The sequence below is a fragment of the Symphalangus syndactylus genome, chromosome 18 (assembly GCF_028878055.3).
Source record: "Symphalangus syndactylus isolate Jambi chromosome 18, NHGRI_mSymSyn1-v2.1_pri, whole genome shotgun sequence".
NCBI classification, from domain to species: Eukaryota; Metazoa; Chordata; class Mammalia; order Primates; family Hylobatidae; genus Symphalangus; species Symphalangus syndactylus.
In genome coordinates, this window is record NC_072440.2 from 55,858,514 (window position 1) to 55,876,399 (window position 17,886).

The 17,886-nt window shown below is 49.3% G+C and overlaps 1 protein-coding gene across 13 annotated transcripts in view; it reads right to left on the reverse strand.

The window, feature by feature from the left end:
* The window catches only part of MICAL3 (microtubule associated monooxygenase, calponin and LIM domain containing 3), a 237,686-nt gene that overhangs the window by 207,938 nt on the left and 11,862 nt on the right, over nt 1-17,886 (reverse strand). For 3 of the 13 annotated variants that reach the window (XM_055253676.2, XM_055253680.2, XM_063623281.1), the window contains exon 1: nt 6,080-6,559. The exons of 2 other annotated variants lie outside the window; for them this stretch is intronic. The gene's annotated coding sequence lies outside the window, so the exon portion shown is untranslated. Of the gene's footprint in view, nt 1-6,079; nt 6,560-17,886 lie in introns of those variants that run through there. 8 more of the 13 variants (XM_055253681.2, XM_055253682.2, XM_055253683.2 and 5 more) reach the window with 7 other exon arrangements.

The following is a 17,886-nucleotide window of genomic DNA, read 5'->3' on the forward strand; positions in this document are numbered from 1 at the left end:
CCACCATGACCGGCTAATTTTTAAAATTTTTGTGGAGACAGGGTCTCACTATGTTGTGCAGGCTGGTCTCAAACTCCTGGCCTCAAGCAATACTCCTACCTTGGCCCAGTCTCTCAAAGTGCTAGGATTACAGACGTGAGCCATCGCACCCAGCCTTTTCTTTCTTTTAATTTTTTTTTTTTTTTTGAGACGGTAGGGTCTTGCTCTGTCACCAAGGCTGGAATGCAGTGGTGCGATCTCTGCCCACTGCAGCCATGGCCTCCCAGGCTCAAATGATCCACCTACCTCATCCTCCTGAGTAGTTGACACTACAGGTGTGCAACACCCACACACCCGGCTAATTTTTGTATTTTTTTGTAGAGACAGAGTTTCACCATGTTGGCCAGGCTGGTCTGGAACTTCTGACCTCAGGTGATCTGCCTGCCTCAGCCTCTCAAAGTGCTGGGATTACAGGCGTGAGCCACCACACCTGGCCTCTATTCTTTTTGAAAACTGTGGCAATCATTTCTCCTCTGTTGAACTCACCAATGAGAAAAAGTCAATGGGGCCAGGCATGGTGGCTCACACCTGTAATCCCAGCACTTTGAGAGGCTGAGGCAGGCAAATTGTTCAAGCCCAGGAGCTCGAGACCAGCCTGGGCAATGTGGCAAAACCCCATCTCTACAAATAATGTAAAAAATTAGCCAGGCTTGGTGGAGCATGCCTGTAGTCTCAGCTACTCAGGTGGTCAAGGTTGCAGTGAACCATGATAGCGCCACTGCACTCCAGCCTAGGTGGCAGAGTGAGATGCTGTCTCAATTTAAAAAAAAAAAAAAAAAAAAAAAGGCTGGGCACGGTGGCTCACACCTGTAATCCCAACACTTTGGGAGGCCGAGGCCAGCAGATCACAAGGTCAGGAGATCGAGACCATCCTGGCTAACACAATGAAACCCCGTCTCTACTTAAAAAAAATACAGAAAATTAGCCGGGCGTGGTGCCGGGCGCGGTGCCGGGCGCCTGTAGTCCCAGCTACTCAGGAGGCTGAGGCAGGAGAATGGCGTGAACCCGGGAGGCAGAGCTTGCAGTGAGCTGAGGTCACGCCACTGCACTCCAGCCTGGGCCACAGAGCGAGACTCCATCTTAGAAAAAAAAAATCAACTGCAAGGCTTGGGGTGACAGTTTCCTGGTCATTCCTCCCAGTTTTTTCGTGTCTTTATAGCTAGAGGTGACTAAAGCCCACCTCCAAGAAAACAGCAAGTCGCGTACAACTGAAGCCTATGGGGGCAGGATGCTGTTCTCTCCACGCGGGCAACCCAAGCACCTGAGTGTCTGACACCACCCATCACCCAGGGGATCAGAGCTGAATTCTGAAGACTGGAACCAAAGATGACAGAGTACGTGGCTGGAGAGAGGGGTAAGCCCACAGAGTTTAGGTAAATTTCTGAACCACATTCCCACCACGCCCACAATGTACTGCATTAAAGTACACTGGAAGCTAAAGACCAAAAAGGAATCAGATTTTCAATTTTGCCACCTAAAGTAGAAACTGAGAGCCTTATTTACTGCACAGATTTTAGCCCAAGTGCCATGCCTCCAGTTTCACAATTTCACCAGCAGCTTAAGCAAAATGGCCTGGACACTAAAGATGGCCTCTGGGTCAGAGTATCACTAATTTCCTCTGTCCACAAACCACTTTGATTCTCTTTGATTCTCTCTGTCCCTAATCCCCTAATCTCCCCATCTAGTCTTTTTTTTTTTTTTTTTTTTTTTTTTGAGACAGGGTCTTGCTCTATCACCCAGGCTGGTGTGCAGTGGTGTGATCTTGGCTCACTGCAACCTCAGCCTCCTGAGCTCAGGCAATCCTCCCACCTCAGCCTCCAGAGTAGCTGGGACCACAGGTGCACACCACCATGCCCACCTAATTTTTGTACTTTTTGTAGAGATGGGGTTTAGCTATGTTGCCCAGGCTGCTCTCAAACTACTGGGCTCAAGCAATCTGCCCACCTCAACCTCCCAAAGTGCTGGGATTACAGGCGTGAGCAACTGCGCCTGGCCCATCTGGTCTCAAATACTTCATTCTCTGCAAATGCAGATGTTTTCTCAGCTCTGATTATTTTTTCTAAAGACCCTCCACCTGGCTAGACGAATGCTTCTAGCAAAGGAAAAGACCAGGATGTGAAAACTGTACTGCAATAGAACATAAAGCTCCATCCAACCCCCACCACCCATCAGACCTGGGGTGGTGGCAGCAGCAGGCGTCGGGGCTCTCAGGCCTGCCCATTAGTCATCCCTAAGGCCCGTTAGCACACGGGTTAGCAGGAGCACACATTCTGCAATCAGAAAGCCCCGGATTGAGCCCAGCCCTGATTTCAGTCAAGGCTTTGTCACTCACTATCACTCCATTGACCTAGGACCTCACAAAACCTTGTCATCTGTAAAACTGGGGATAATAAGTTGTACCTTGAATGCTGTTGTGAGGAATAAATGAGGTAACGTCTATGCAGCACCTAGCACAGATTCCTGCAGATAAACACTCAATAAATGTTAGCTATCATCCACTATCTAGTCATCAGAAAAGCACAATGATCTGGTATCTTTAAGTCCTTCCGCTTCCAAAAAAAAGAAAAGAAAAGAAAAAAGAAAAAGATGTGTGGATTTTTTCCCCCTAAAGGTCTCAGTGAAGTGAAACTTAAGAAGGAAAATCTGGCCGGGTGTGGTGGCTTATGCCTGTAATCTCGGCACTTTGGAAGGCCAAGGAGGGCGAATCACCTGAGGTCAGGAGTTCCAGACCAGCCTGACCAACATGGTGAAACCCTGTCCCTACTAAAAAATACAAAAAATTAGCCGGGCATGGTGGCAGGTGCCTGTAGTCCCAGCTACTTGAGAGGCTGAGGCAGAAGAATCGCTCGAACCCAGGAGGCAGAGTGCATGAGCCAAGATTGTGCCATTGCACTCCAGCCTGGGCGTGACAGAGCAAGAGATTCCATCTCAAAAAAAAAAAAGGAAGAAAAACCCAATTCAAATCCCAGTTCAGGGACCAACTCACTTGCAACTTAAAGCAAATCATGTCACCTCCATTTCTTTGCCTATAAAATGGGAATAATAGACCCTATTAAACTTTAACGACCTCAGAGACGAGTAAGAATCAATGAGATAACAGGTCATGAAAACGCTTTCACTTCCTCCAGTAAAAAGCAACAAGTAGTAAATCCAGAGCATAATAATAATAATAATAATTATTATTATTATTATTATTTTTGACATGAAGTCTCGCTCTGTAGCCCAGGCTAGAGAGCAGTGGCGTGATCTCGGCTCACTGCAATCTCCACCTCCCGATTCCCGGTTAAGCAATTCTCCTGCCTCAGCCTCCCCAGTAGCTGGGATTACAGGCGCGCACACCACGCCCAGCTGGTATTTTTAGTACAAACAGGGTTCCACCACGTTGGCCAGGCTGATCTTGAACTCCTGACCTCGTGATCCGCCCGCCCGGCCTCCCAAAGTGCTGGGATTACAGGTGTGAGCCACCGCGCCGGGCCCAGAGCATAATTATTATTAAAATGCCAGGCCCCATAATATTATGGAACATAAATACGCCAATGATGGCTCTTACTTTTTCTAGAACATTAGGTTTGATGGCCTTTTCGTCTGTTCACATGGAACCTGCTACAAGCTGGAGGAGGCAAATGGCTGCTCCTAGCAGATCCCAGTTCAGAGGCACGGCCCAGCAAAGCTAGCACTCTGCCAATGGTCAGGCTTTGACCATCCTAGGCCACTTCTCAGAGGCCAGTGCCAGGAGAAATTAGGTAATTCATCTGGTTCCACCTGGACATGTGACACCAACGACAACCAAAATCCTCACCTGCAGAACTACTCAACAGACGCAGGAAAGGGTCCACTTTGACCCTCTGCTCTTCTGTACTGAATGGTGTACCACTCTTCCAGGGCAAGTGCCATCCTTCCTTTAAAGTGCAACACATGATCCAGAAGGAAGAGCTCAATTTTTCCTCATTTTTACTTCTAGGTCCAAGACGTGAGTTTCATTTTTAATCTACCACGGAAATGTCTGGAGAACTGGAAGTTTGAGTGGGAGGAGGAATGGGGGGGACCTCATTACCCTAATTTAAAAACGGAGCATGCAACCAAAACTGCATCCAGTATCATCACCCCCAGGTCTCTCAAACCCAAGGAAGAGAAGAAAGATTTACTTTCATGTTTACTGAATATCTGCTATGTGCGAAGGACTGTGCTAAGTTCTTAACACACATTATTTCCAAAGCCCATTTTCTCTTCCACACCTAGTAACACCATGGAATAATCATCACGGAACAGGATCAGCCCAGGTAGGGGTTTGGGCGGAAGAATTACAATATGCAGTCAAGTTTAAGACGTTTCAAATGTTAGCATTGTAAACACAAATAAACAGCCTTGACTGAGGAACCAGGTCTAAGTTCTGAAGCATCCTTTACAGGAGGAACACACAAACCATGTCTTTCCTACAATTATGAAATTAACTCATGCTGTTGAATACACTATAAAAAAGATTTAAAACTTCTAAACCTGGAGTACAAGAAAAACTCACTATAGGACTCGAACAATCTGGGGCTGGATTTCTGACCTGAGAAGTACATCTGGCAATCAAATATGGAATGAACGGCATCCTCTGAGAGGGCTGCAGAGATGTGCTCACGGGAGAAGGTAACCACAATGAACTGGCCTGTGTGCGGCCAGGTAATCATTACGCGGGGCTTTCCCGCAGGCGGCAGCGACTGTAGGAAGATGTCTTTCTCAGCTTAAAACCTAGTTCATCCTCATTCCTGGGGTACAACAACTGTCTATGGAGCAAAGTGTCAGAAGGGACCAAATACACATTGGTGGCCTGATATTCAAATGTCATCCTCTCCATGCACATCCCACTAAAAAGAAGCTTGGGGGAAAAAAAAAAAAAGCTGTCCACCTGTCCACAGTTGACCTTCATTCCTCTGCATCAACCCGTTTCACACAAATCACAATTAACATCTGCATTAAAAACCATTAAAAGAACACAAATGTGGTTTGAACTCTTGGATATACTTTCTCTGCATTCAGAGTCAGGAAAACCGGCCAAGACATGGGGCTGGTCCCCGCCCCTTAACGGGATGCGGCACAGAGGCCTTGCCTGAGGGGCCTGCCAGACCCCTTGGTCCCGGCTAACTACTGAGCAAGTGGGGTGGCGGCTCACCAGTGCCGCATGCCCGGCGGAGGGTCTCGCTGCGGCTGGCTTTCTGCTAGGCCAGGCAAGCCAGGCTCCCTGTAGGGCTCCTCAAGGTGGTTTCTAAGCTGGGAATTTCCAATGTGCCCCGGAGACCTCCAAAAGCGCGGGCCCCTCGGAAGGCAGCTAGGGAAGGGGCGTCACTGAGACCAGAGGCGAAGGTGGCTGCGATCGCCCGGCCGCGCCCACCGCCCCCACAAACGGAAAGGCGCGCCGAGGGTCCTCTCGGCCACCTACCTGCCAGGGTCGCAGGAGCCCACGCTTGGCGCACGCCAGCTCCAGGCCGGGGCATCGGGACGGGGAGGCCCCGAGGGCCAGGCCGCGGAGGCAGGACCCGGCGGAGCCTCGGCCCGGAGCCTGCGGACTCCGGTAAAGACAGAGACCTCCCCCGCCCCAAAAAGAACCCTCCCCCGCCCCAAAAAGAACCCACCCCCACCCCGCACCCAGAGCCGGGCTAAGCCCCCTCCCTCCGCCTCCCGCCTGAAGCGGGCAGCCTCCCCGCGCTTCCCCGCGCCTGCTGCCCCGGAACTCTGGACCAGCCGGCGCACCTGGCCGCGCATCCTCCGGCGGGAGGTGACCACACGGGAACGTGAGGCGGGGGCTTCCTCGCGGCCCGCCGGCCGGGCGCAGGGCTATAAGCGCAGCCGGAAGGAGGCGCCCGCGCCGCGGCGGGTCCCGGCTTCGGCGCTACGCGGGCAGGAGGCTCGGCGCGCGTCCGCTCGCCGGGCCACCCGCTCCAGAGCCGCCTGCCGGGACCAGCCCGTGGCCCGAGACCCCGAGCTCGGGCGCGAGCAGGATGCGGCTCCCCGGGGGCGGCTGGCGCGGGTCGGAGTCCCGAAGCCCCGTCCTTACCTCTGCCTCATGCTGCGGTGTCCCTCGGCGCCGGCGTCGCTGTGGCCGGCCAGTACAGCCCGGCCCCGCAGCCCGAGCGTCCGGCGCGGTAAGCAGCAGCCGGAGCGGCGGCGCAGCCGGGGGATGGGCGGGCACATGGAAGGGCGGGGGTTGTGGCCCTCGGGCCGGACCACAGGACCCTAGCCTCGGGGGCGAGATATCTCAGTGCATCTCGAAAACTGGCACGTGGACCCCGTCCTCAGGGACTCCATTGCTACCTGCACGCTCAGTCTTGCCAGAATCTCAAGAGATATGTGCAAAAGGCAAAGAAATAAGCTGTCGCCTCGCCCTTCGTCCTCTCCGTCCCCCCGCAGAGTCCATATGGTACATTCCTCAAAGCCCAACGGGAGGAGGGAAAGAGATGATTGGTTGGGAATCTTGGAAGGGGCGAGAAGCCACATGAAGTGGCCAATGGAGAAACCCGGTGGGCATATCAAAGCCTGCCAGCGGAGAGAAGAGAGGATGTATTTAAAGGGGATTTGTTGGCCGGGCGCGGTTGCTAACGCCTGTAATCCCGACACTTTGGGGAACTGAGGCTTACGGATCACTTGAGGTCAAGAGTTCAAGACCAGCCAGGCCAACATGATGAAACCCTGTCTCTACTGAAAATACAAAAATTAGCCGGGCGTGGTTGCACGGGCCTGTAGTCCCAGCTACTCTGAAGGCTGAGGCAGGAGAATCACTTGAACCCGGGACGTGGAGGTTGCAGTGAGCCGAGATGGTGCCACTGCACTCCAGCCTGGGCAACAGAGCGAGACTCCATCCAAAGAAAGAAAAAATAATAATAAAGGAGACTTGTTTGTTGCCCTTAGTTGCCGCAAAATGAAACTAGGATTTTCATTCTAGTTGGGAAGCAAAGAGGTTAGGGGGAATTTCAAATTTTTGGAGGAGGGCACTAAGAGAAAATATAGAGCACAGGCCGGGCGCGGTGGCGCATGCCTGTAATCTCAGCACTTTGGGAGGGAGGCCGAGGCGAGCAGATCACAAGGTCAGGAGCTCGAGGCCAGCCTGACCAACGTGGTGAAACCCCACCTCTACTACAAATACAAAAAATAGCCAGGCATGGTGGCGCGCGTCTGTAATCTCAGCTACTTAGGAGGCTGAGGCAGGAGAATCGCTTGAACCTGGGAGGCAGAGGTTGAACTGAGCCTAGATTGTGCCATTGCACTCCAGCCTGGACAACAGAGTGAGCCTCTGTCTAAAAAAAAAGAAAACGAAAATATAGAGCGAATTGAACCAAATATATCTGTATGACCTTGAGCAGGTAAGTACAACCCTCGGCCTCAGTTTCATCATCTGGTCCAATGAGGATGCTAGACTGCACTTGGTGTCTGATGGCCTTCACACACTTCGTGTGTGATCCTATCATCCTTTGCATGGGAATAGCAATACCTGCAAATATTCTTCAACTTTGGGCATTATCCACCATCTTAAAGAACTTTAGGCTGGGCGCAGTGGCTCACGCCTGTAATCCCAGCACTTTGGGAGGTCAAGGCAGGCAGATCACGAGGTCAGGAGATCCAGACCATCCTGGCTAACACGGTGAAACCCCGTCTTTACTAAAAATACAAAAACAAAATTAGCTGGGCGTGGTGGTGGGCGCCTGTAGTCCCAGCTACTTGGGAGGCTGAGGCAGGAGAATGGTGTGAACTCGGGAGGCAGAGCTTTCAGTGAGCCAAGATCGCACCACTGCACTCCAGCCTGGGCAACAGAGCAAGACTCCGTCTCAAAAAAAAAAAAGAACTTTAGTTGAAAGTCGATAGACTTTCTGACACCTACTTTCAGTGATAGTATCAACCCCACCTTTGGTAAAGACGAATCCCATCTTCTTTCTGGGTCCCTCATCTCTTAGAGAAGAATATTCTTATGTGTGGGGCCCTCCACCTCCAAGTAGTTCATAATTTCTACTTCTCCAAGAAGCATCCCTTTCTCTTCCTTCTCCCTTCCTTTTTATAATTAGACAAAGCTTCGATTAATAATTCATTCACCCAATGGGCTGTCCACAATTCCTGCCTTCAGCAACAAACCCCACTGCTCACCCCTCCCTAGAGCTGCGAAAGTGCTCGTCCCTAACTCGGTCTGTGACAACCATTCAACCACACATGGCCAATTGTGCTTTCATCCACACTACAAGCCAAATTTCAGACTTTCTAACCACTCCTTGGGGCCTGCTCTGTTTTAGAGTTTTACACCAGCCTGCTAAGCTTACAGTTTGGCTACCAGGCTTCAGCTCCATCTTCTTTATTTCAGAACTTTTTAACCTCCCAACAGCTGGTCACCCCACTGCCACTCAACCAGCTTCCAGTCATGTAGGGAGTCTGGGATACCCTTTCTGGTTTTTTGTTGTTGTTTTTTTTTTTTAGATGGAGTCTCACTCTGTTGCAAGTCTGGAGTGCAGTGGTGCGATCTCAGCTCACTGCAACCTCTGCCTCCCGGGTTCAAGTGATTCTCCTGCCTCAGCCTCCCAAGCAGCTGGGACCACAGACGCCTGCCACCACACCCAGCTAATTTTTGTATTTTTAGTAGAGACAGGGTTTCACCATGTTGGCCAGGATGGTCTCGATCTCCTGACCTCGTGATGTGCCCGCCTCGGCCTCCCAAAGTGCTGGGATTACAGGCATGAGCCACTGCGCCTGGCCCCTGGGATAGCCTTTCTAATAACTCCAGATAACTCATCTTCTAACTATAATCCAAAGAGCTCTGGAAAGTGCATCCCTCCATGAAGCCTTCCAGATTGATTGCCAGAAGTTGCTAGCTTACAGAGCTCCCATTTCTACTCCGTGCCTTGCCATAACCCAACTGTCCATGCTCTCTGCCCCAATATACATTTTTTTTTATTTTTCTTTTGAGACTGAGTTTCGCTCTTGTTGCCCAGGCTGGAGTGCGTGATCTCGGCTCACGGCAACCTCCGCCTCCTGGGTTCAAGTGATTCTCTTGCCTCAGCCTCCCGAGTAGCTGGGATTGCAGGCTGCGCCAACACGCCCAGCTAATTTTGTATTTTTAGTAGAGACGGGGTTTCTCCATGTTGGTCAGGCTGGTCTCGAAATCCCAACCTCAGGTTATCCACCCGCCTTGGCCTCCCAAAGTGCTGGGATTATAGGCATGAGCCACTGTGCCCGGCCAACATACATTTCTTATTGACATATTTCCCCGTCTGCCTGCTGGCCATAGCAGCAGCAACCACAGCTTACATTTATCAAGTGCTCACTATGTGCTAGGTACTGTTGGGAAGTGCTTTGCCTGCATTTTTTCATTTGACTCTCGTATCAACTCTGTGATGTCCCATTATTATTCCCATTAGTACCATTTTGCCTTCCTGAGGAAAACACAGGAGCTTAGTGAAACTGATCTGCCCGAGTGCACACAGACGTCTGACATCTAGTGCCCCCGCCATAGCTCCACAACGCAACACTGTCTTGAGTTTCTTAAGAATCTACTGCACGCCAGACGAAAGATAGTCTCATACATTTACTTATTTATTTTTATTTATTTATTTATTTTATTTTGAGACAGAGTCACAGTCTATCAACCAGGCTGGAATACAGTGGCACAGTCTCGGCTCACTGCAACCTCTGTCTCCTGATTTCAAGCGATTCTCATGCCTCAGCCTCCCAAGTAGCTGAGATTACAGGCTCATGCCACCACGCCTGGCTAATTTTTGTATTTTTAGTAGAGATGGGGGTTTCACTATCTTGGCCAGGCTGGTCTCGAACTCCTGACCTCAGGTGATCCATCTGCCTCGGCCTCCTAAAGTGCTGGGATTACAGGAGTGAGCCACCACGCCAGGCCTCATACATTTATATTATGTTTACATTTATTTCTATACCTATAATATCATCTCAGTCTCAAAACAGTCATGTGAGGAGAGTTGGTAGAAGTCTATTCACAGACGAGGAAGGAAACTACAGCTCAGAGAGCATGACCGTTTGGCTAAGGTAGCAAGGCTGGTAAGTAACTGAGCCTGGCTTTCCACACTGCATTCTTTCCACTGCAATTCCTGCCCCCTGCGTGAACACAACCTTTTTACATGTAACAACCAGAGAAGGAGGAAACAAATACAAAATAGCAAAACCTAAGCCACGGGGTTTAGGGAGTGTGGTACAAGGAGTGCTTACAGGGGGCCAGAAAACAAGTCAAAGACTTCTATGAAGGGTGAGAATCACTGTGGACTTTTTATACTGGTTTGTTGTTTATATTCTGCCCATGAGACTGTGTCTTGGACACATCTGGCAAATTCAATAGCAAAAGGCCACAAAACTGCCCCGTACCGCTGGAGTGCTGGTGGCTAGAATTAGGCGCGGTGGCTCACGCTTGTAATCCCAGCACTTTGGGAGGCCGAGGCGGGCGGATCACGAGGTCAGGAGATCGAGACCACGGTGAAACCCCGTCTCTACTAAAAATACAAAAAAATTAGCCGGGCGTGGTGGCGGGCGCCTGTAGTCCCAGCTACTCGGAGAGGCTGAGGCAGGAGAATGGCGTGAACACGGGAGGCGGAGCTTGGCAGTGAGCCGAGATTGCGCCACTGCACTCCAGCCAGGGCGACAGAGCGAGACTCTGTCTCAAAAAAAAAAAAAAACAAACAAGCCCCATGTCAACGAAGAAGGGACTTCTGTGTGCAGTGCTGCCGACCAGTTTGGGAAAGTTCTCAACTGGCTGTTTAGCAAACTCTCCTGCTCCGCCGGCAGTGTTAACATTCCCCTGCAAATACAGGCTGGCTCGTTATTTCTTCTTTTTCAACTGTTGACATCCTCACAGGGTGGAGAGCCTAGCAAAATTGTGCGGGAGCAGCAAACTTTTCATATTGATTAAGCAGCCTGAACAAGGTAATTGTGAGGCCAATACTTCTGAGTTTTCTGAGTTGTTCTTTGCCAGGTCCAGCCATAGTCAATCAAGTTAATTCTCACTCCTATAGCTCTCTCTTTCCTCATCCCCAGAGAGCTCTAAAATGTCTCTGCCTGAGTGCTTTCTTTATGCATTCAGACATATATTGGGCACCCACTACAAGCAAAGAACTGGCAGCTTGTGTGGGGTTATCCTGATGGATCCGCACATGAAGTGTGTACTTAGCGCATGGGGTGATTAAATATCAGACCCCCTTCCGTAAGGAAGGAATCTGCCTGAGCACCTCAGAGCATGCAAGTGGATCCCATCCACGGCGAAATGTAGGTGCTCATGTTGGGAAGCCCGCCCCCCCGGTAGGAGAAGGAGCAGTAGGTTGAGAAATGGCCCTGGGTTGGGGAGATGGGCAGTGTCCTGGGGAGGTGGAGAGTGCCCAGAAATAACTGGACACATAGCAAACAATAGGGAGAATCATCTAATTCAGTCCACAATGGAGCCGGTAGAAGATTTGTGGAATATGCTGTCTTATTTTTAATTTAAAAAATATTTTCTGGGCTGGTGACAGTGGCTCATGCCTCTAATCCCAGCAGTTTGGGAGGTCGAGAAGGGCGGATCACCTGAGGTCAGGAGTTCGAGACCAGCCTGACCAACATGGAGAAACCCCGTCTCTACTAAAAATACAAAATTAGCCACGCGTGGTGGCGTATGCCTATAATCCCAGCTACTGGGGAGGCTGAGGCAGGAGAATTGCTTGAACCTGGGAGGTGGAGGTTGTGGTGAGCTGTGATAGTGCCATTGCACTCCAGCCTGGGCAACAAGAGCGAAACTCTGTCACAAAAAAAAAAAGAAAAAAAAAAATTTCTGATTTCTTTTTTTGTTTTGAGATGGAGTCTCTCTCAGCCACCCAGGCTGGAGTGCAGTGGTGCAATCTCGGCTCACCGCAACCATCATCTTCTGGGTTCAAGCGATTCTCTCGTCTCAGCCACCCGAGTAGCTGAGATTACAGGCACCCGCCATCATGCCCGGCTAATTTTTGTATTTTAGTAAACACAGGGTTTCACCATGTTGACCAGGCTGGTCTTAAACTCCTGACCTCAGGTGATCTGCCCTCCTCAGCCTCCCAAAGTGCTAGGATTACAGGCGTGAGCCACCACGCCCGGCCAATTTTCTGATTTCAAAAGTAATACATGTTCATTGTAAAAGAATTTTTTAAATAGAGAAAAGTACAAAAAATAAAAATACCCATTACCTTCACCAGCATATCGTTGTTACCATTTTGACGTATGTGTTTTCTTGTATTTTTCTGTGTACATGTGTCATATATCTTCTTTTTCTGTATTATCTTTTTAACAAAATTTGATCAAACTGCTTTGTAATCTACTTTTCTACTTAATAGACTAGGAATTTTCCTATGCCATTATATATTATTTAAAACATGATTTTTTTTCTTTTTTTAGAGTCAGGGTCTTGCTCTGTTGCCCAGGCTGGAGTGCAGTGGCACAATCATAGTTCACTGCAGCCTTGCACTCCAGGGCTCAAGTGATCCTCCCACTTCAGCCTCCCAAAGTGCTAGGATTCCAGGCCTGAGCCACTATGCTCAGTTTTGTTTTTGTTTTTGACTTCAACTAGTTTTGATCAGCTATCTGCCACTGGCTAGCAAAGTAAAAAATGCTTGATGGGCCGGGTGCTGTGGCTCACGCCTGTAGTCCCAGCACGTTGGGAGGCCGAGGCGGGTAGATCATGAGGTCAGGTGATCGAGACCATCCTGGCTAACACAAAATTAGCCAGGCGTGGTGGCGGGTGCCTGTAGTCCCAGCTACTCGGGAGGCTAAGGCAGGAGAATGGTGTGAACCCGGGAGGCGGAGCTTGCAGTGAGCTGAGATCGCGCCACTGCACTCCAGCCTGGGTGACAGAGGGAGACTCCATCTCAAACAAAAAAAAAAAATGCATGATGGGCTGGGTATGGTGGTTCCCGCCTGTAATCTCAGCACTTTGGGAGGCTGAAGCAGGTAGATCGCTTGAGGTCAGGAGTTCGAGACCAGCCTGGCCAACATGGTGAAACCCCATCTCTACTAAAAATACAAAATTAGCCTGGCATGGTGGCAGCCCGCCTGTAATCCCAGCTTCTCAGGAGGCTGAGGCAGGAGAATCGCTTGAACCCAGGAGGTGGAGATTGCAGTGAGCAGAGATCATGCCATTGCACTCCAGCCTGGGTAAAAAGAGCGAAAATCCACCTCAGAAAAAAAAAAGCATGGTGCAATAGGAGCTCAGTCCATCCCTTCCAAGCATTCCAAATAGCACACCCGTGACTGCCACCAGTTCAGTTTATCATGAACCCCAAGGGCATTCAGCTTTAAGCAATCTCCAGGGAAATCCCAAGCCATGTGTAGCCTAACGGCTCCCAGGATGCCTGGACTGGCTCAAAAGCCCATCCCATCCTATCCATCGGATAAGAGAGTCAAGAAGGAAGAACAGAGTGGTTTAGAACAAATTGATTCTTGGGCTGCATTCATAGTCCTGTGGACCTACTGAAGACATGAAAGCCTCCAAGTTCTTGCCCCTCTTCTACACTAAGGGACTGGTTTGGAACCAACTTAATCTTCTGTAGAAAAGCTAAGAAGATCCATGGATTGGGATGTCCCAGAGCTCGAAGACATCATTCTAGGTTCTGGGGTTTATTTCTAGGCTAATATCTCATAGTGAGGTTTAAGAAAATTATATATCTTTTATTTTATTTATTTATTTATTTTTTGAGACGGAGTCTCGCTCCGTTGCCCAGGCTGGAGTGCAGTGGCGCAATCTCGGCTCACTGCAAGCTCCGCCTCCCAGGTTCACGCCATTCTCCTGCCTCAGCCTCTCTGAGTAGCTAGGACTACAGGCGCCCGCCACCACGCCCAGCTAATTTTTTTTTTGTATTTTTAGTAGAGATGGGGTTTCACCGTGGTCTTGATCTCCTGACCTCGTGATCCGCCCTCGTGATCCGCCCGCCTCGGCCTCCCAAAGTGCTGGGATTACAAGCGTGAGCCACCGCGCCCGGCCGATCTTTTACTTTTTAACTAATTCCGTACTGATTTGCATGTTTTCACTCTGCCAGGAAGAAGGAAATTAAGATTGGGTGTGGTGGCTCCACCCATAGTCCCAGCACTTTGGGAGGCCTAGGTGGGAGGATCACTTGAGCTGAGGAGTTTGAGGCTGAGCACCGCTATACTCCAGCCTGGGCGACACAGCGAGAGGCTGTCTCTACAAAAAAGGGAAATTAAAACGCAACTTGACAAAGTTGCAAATCTACTTCTGCATCAATTTCTCACAATACAATGGCTAAAAATTGGGTGGTTTTTCCCCTAACCGATTGGCATGTGTATGTTCAGCAAGTAGCCAGAAATTCTATGTAGTGAAAACAGACAAAACCAAGATGGGAATATGCAGAAGAAATCTCTAGTTACCAAGACACTGCAAAATAAAGTCCACAATTGCACATCACAATCATCACCAAAACAGAGATTTCTAGAGTCCTTCTGTAACTCGCAGGAAGACTCCTTCCCTAAGCCAATTCCGCCTGGATTCTTGAAAGTCTCTGGGAAACACGGCAAATTTTATAAACAGGGTTTTTCTGGACTTATATTCTCATATTCACTACATCTAAGAAAAATTTATAAAATATATATTATATATATAAATGTATATTTAAAAACACACACACACACATTCTGTAGGACTTGATTCTTTGAACACAGACCTTAAAGCTCTGTGCTCTGCACTAGACAGCAGTAAATGCTATACCTCTGCAGAACTAAAACAAGTAAACTTGCCCTTGTCATTGGTTCCTTTTGCAGTGAGGAGGAGAAGTCTTTCTAGTCCTACCTTCCTCCACTGCTCAGACATGTTGCTGTTAAAGATAAAAACAGTAGGCTAGGCGTAGTGGCTCATGCCTGTAATCCTAGAATTTTGGGAGGCTGAGGCAGGAGGATCAGTTGAAGCCAGGAGTTTGAGACCAGCCTCGGCAACAAAGAAAGACCCTGTCTCTATAAAAAACACAAAACTTAGCTGGGCCTGGTGGTGCATGCCTGTAGTCCCAGATACTCAGGAGGCTGAGGCAGGAGGATTGCCTGAGCCCAGGAGGTGGAGGCTGCAGTGAGCTATGATGATGCCACTGCAATCTAGTCTGGGTAACAGAGTGGGACACTGTCTTTAAAAATAAAAATAAAAAATAAAATAAAAACATTGGCTTCAAAATTCCATGTGGTCAAATTCAGCCCAATTGGGTTCTATCTGAATATGACTTATTTTACACAGCTCTGTTTTCTATTGTGAAAGAGAAAACGACAGAAGGAAAGGACTGAGGGAAGGGAAGGGAAGGGAAGGGAGGGGAGGGAGGGAAGCCAGGGAGAAAGCATATGATACTTCCCATTTAGGAAGTGGAATAGTGGTAGAAGAGGCCCTGATAAAGCCTCAGAATGGAACTAATGAGCTTGAAACTGCCAGCATGCACATCAGCATTTTCAGATTTCAGAGAAGACGCACCTGAGGGGAGGAGCCTCTTGTAGGGAAGGGAAAGATGTCAAGCCTTCCTTTGTCCTGTGCACAGGACAGACTCCAAATCCTTCTCTTCGCTCCCATTTGAGATCATGTGAACTTCTGTTTGATTTAAGCATCTGATTCTTTTTCTTTCATTCATCCCTTGGTGTCTGTGATGGGCAAGGCACTTGTCTGGTTGCTGAGAGCTGTGCAAAGGACAATTAGACATAGGGTCTGACCTTAAGGAGCTAGCAATAGTGCAGGGAAAGTGAGACTTGGATAGAGAGCGTCTTTGTCAGGTGGCAAGTGCTGTCTCAGACTGAGAAGGCTTCCATCTAAGAGAGCAGGGAACGTTCTATGGAGGAAGGGGTATTTGAGAGGTCCCTCAAAAGAATGGTAGGATTTCATGGGGAGATGAAAAAGGTATTCTGAGAAGTAAGCTTCCTTTTTTCTTATCTTAGCTCCCACTGGCAGAAAAGGAGCAGAGTTCCTTCCACCTTGAGACAGAGTTTTTCAGGCAAAGCATCTCACTGCCGGGAGGTGGAGGCTTAGAAAGAAGGAGAATTGAGAAGGATAAATACTAACATGTTCACAGCCAGGTGAATAGAGGGATGGGTGGGGAGTTGGGTGTTTTGAAATTATATTCTTTTTGCTTATTTGTGCTTTTTCATTTGGGAAGAGAATGGAGTATGGAACATACTTTTGTAATGGGGAAAAAATAAACACAATTGTAAAATAGCAGCCCCCCTCCCCCGGCAACCAAAAGAAAAAACAAACAGGAAGAAAAGAAAAGCGACTGAGAAGAACCTGCATATCTCTTTGAGACTGAATGTCTCCTCTGTGCTCTGGCAGCCTCAGCGATCACAGGCCTGCAGTGCTGCTTTTGGCCCTGCTTGGAAACCCTCATGTGAGCACCAGCAATTGCAGCTCGGCCTCCAGGGACTGTATCACAGCACAATCATTGATTTTCATAATCAATGCCATCATTGACAAGTAGGCAGAGAGCTAAATGCTCTAAAATCATCTAGGCCCCTTGGGCCAGATGTTCCCAGCTTTATCAAGAGAAGAGAAGTTGGCTGGGCACAGTGGCTCACGCCTGTAATCCCAGCACTTTGGGTGGCCTAGGCAGGCGGATCACCTGAGGTCAGGAGTTTGAGACCAGCCTGACCAATATGGTGAAACCCCGTCTCTACTAAAAAATAGAAAACTAGCCAGGCATGGTGGCGCACACCTGTAATCCCAGCTACTCGGGAGGCTGAGGCAGGAGAATGGCTTGAACCCAGGAGGCGGAGGTTGCGGTGAGCCGAGATCACTTGCAGTGAGCCGAGATCGTGCCATTGCACTCCAGCCTGGGCAACAAGAGTGAGACTCCATCTAAAAAAAAATATATAAATAAAGGCCAGGTGCAGTGGCTCATGCCTGTAATCCCAGCACTTTGGGAGGCCGAGGCGGGCAGATCACGAGGTCAGGAGATCGAGACCATCCTGGCTAACACGGTAAAAATATTACTATATTATAGTAAATATACTACTAAATATACAAAAAAAAAAAATTAGCTGGGTGTGGTGGCGGGTGCCTGTAGTCCCAGCTACTTGGGAGGCTGAGGCAGGAGAATGGCGTGAACCTGGGAGGCGGAGCTTGCAGTGAGCTGAGATCGCGCCACTGCACTCCAGCCTGGGCAACGGAGTGAGACTCCGTCTCAAAATAATAATAATAATAATAAAATAAATAAATAATAAAAAATTTTAAAAGAAGAACTTAGAGCAGGGTCTGATGGCTCACACCTGTAATCCTAGCACTTTGAAAGGCCAAGGTGGGCGGATCACCTGAGGTCAGGAGTTCAAGACCAGCCTGGGCAACAGGGCGAAACCCCGTCTCTACTAAAAATACAAAAATTAGCTGGGTATGGTGGCGGGAGCCTATAATCCCAGATTCTCAGGAGGCTGAGGCAGAAGAATCACTTGAACCTGGGAGATGGAGGTTGCAGTGAGCAGAGATTATGCCACTGCACTCGATCCTGGGCAACAAAGCAAGGCTCTGTCTCAAAAAAATTAAATAAATAAGAAGAGAAGTTACTTTTTGTTTCCTGAAAAGTTTAACTTCCTGACAATGAAAGCCCTAAGGAGTGAGTGGAGAGCTGGCAGTTGGCAGTCATCAGTGGTGAAAGGCAGAGGTACCACTGCTGACTCTACTGGGCCTCAGGCCTCGGCCCTCATGGGGAGGGACCCTCTTTCAAACTTTTGGAGGGGTAAGGGAGGGCCAGGCAGTACTGAGACCAAGGCGATGGTGGTGGGCGGGGGGCCTGAAGTTCTGTCATCTAATTGGGCTTCTTCACCGGTGCATCACCCATAAGTGCCGTATTGATTCCCTCAGCTCCCCGGGCTGCCAGATAGGGCTGGGGTGGCCAGAGCCTC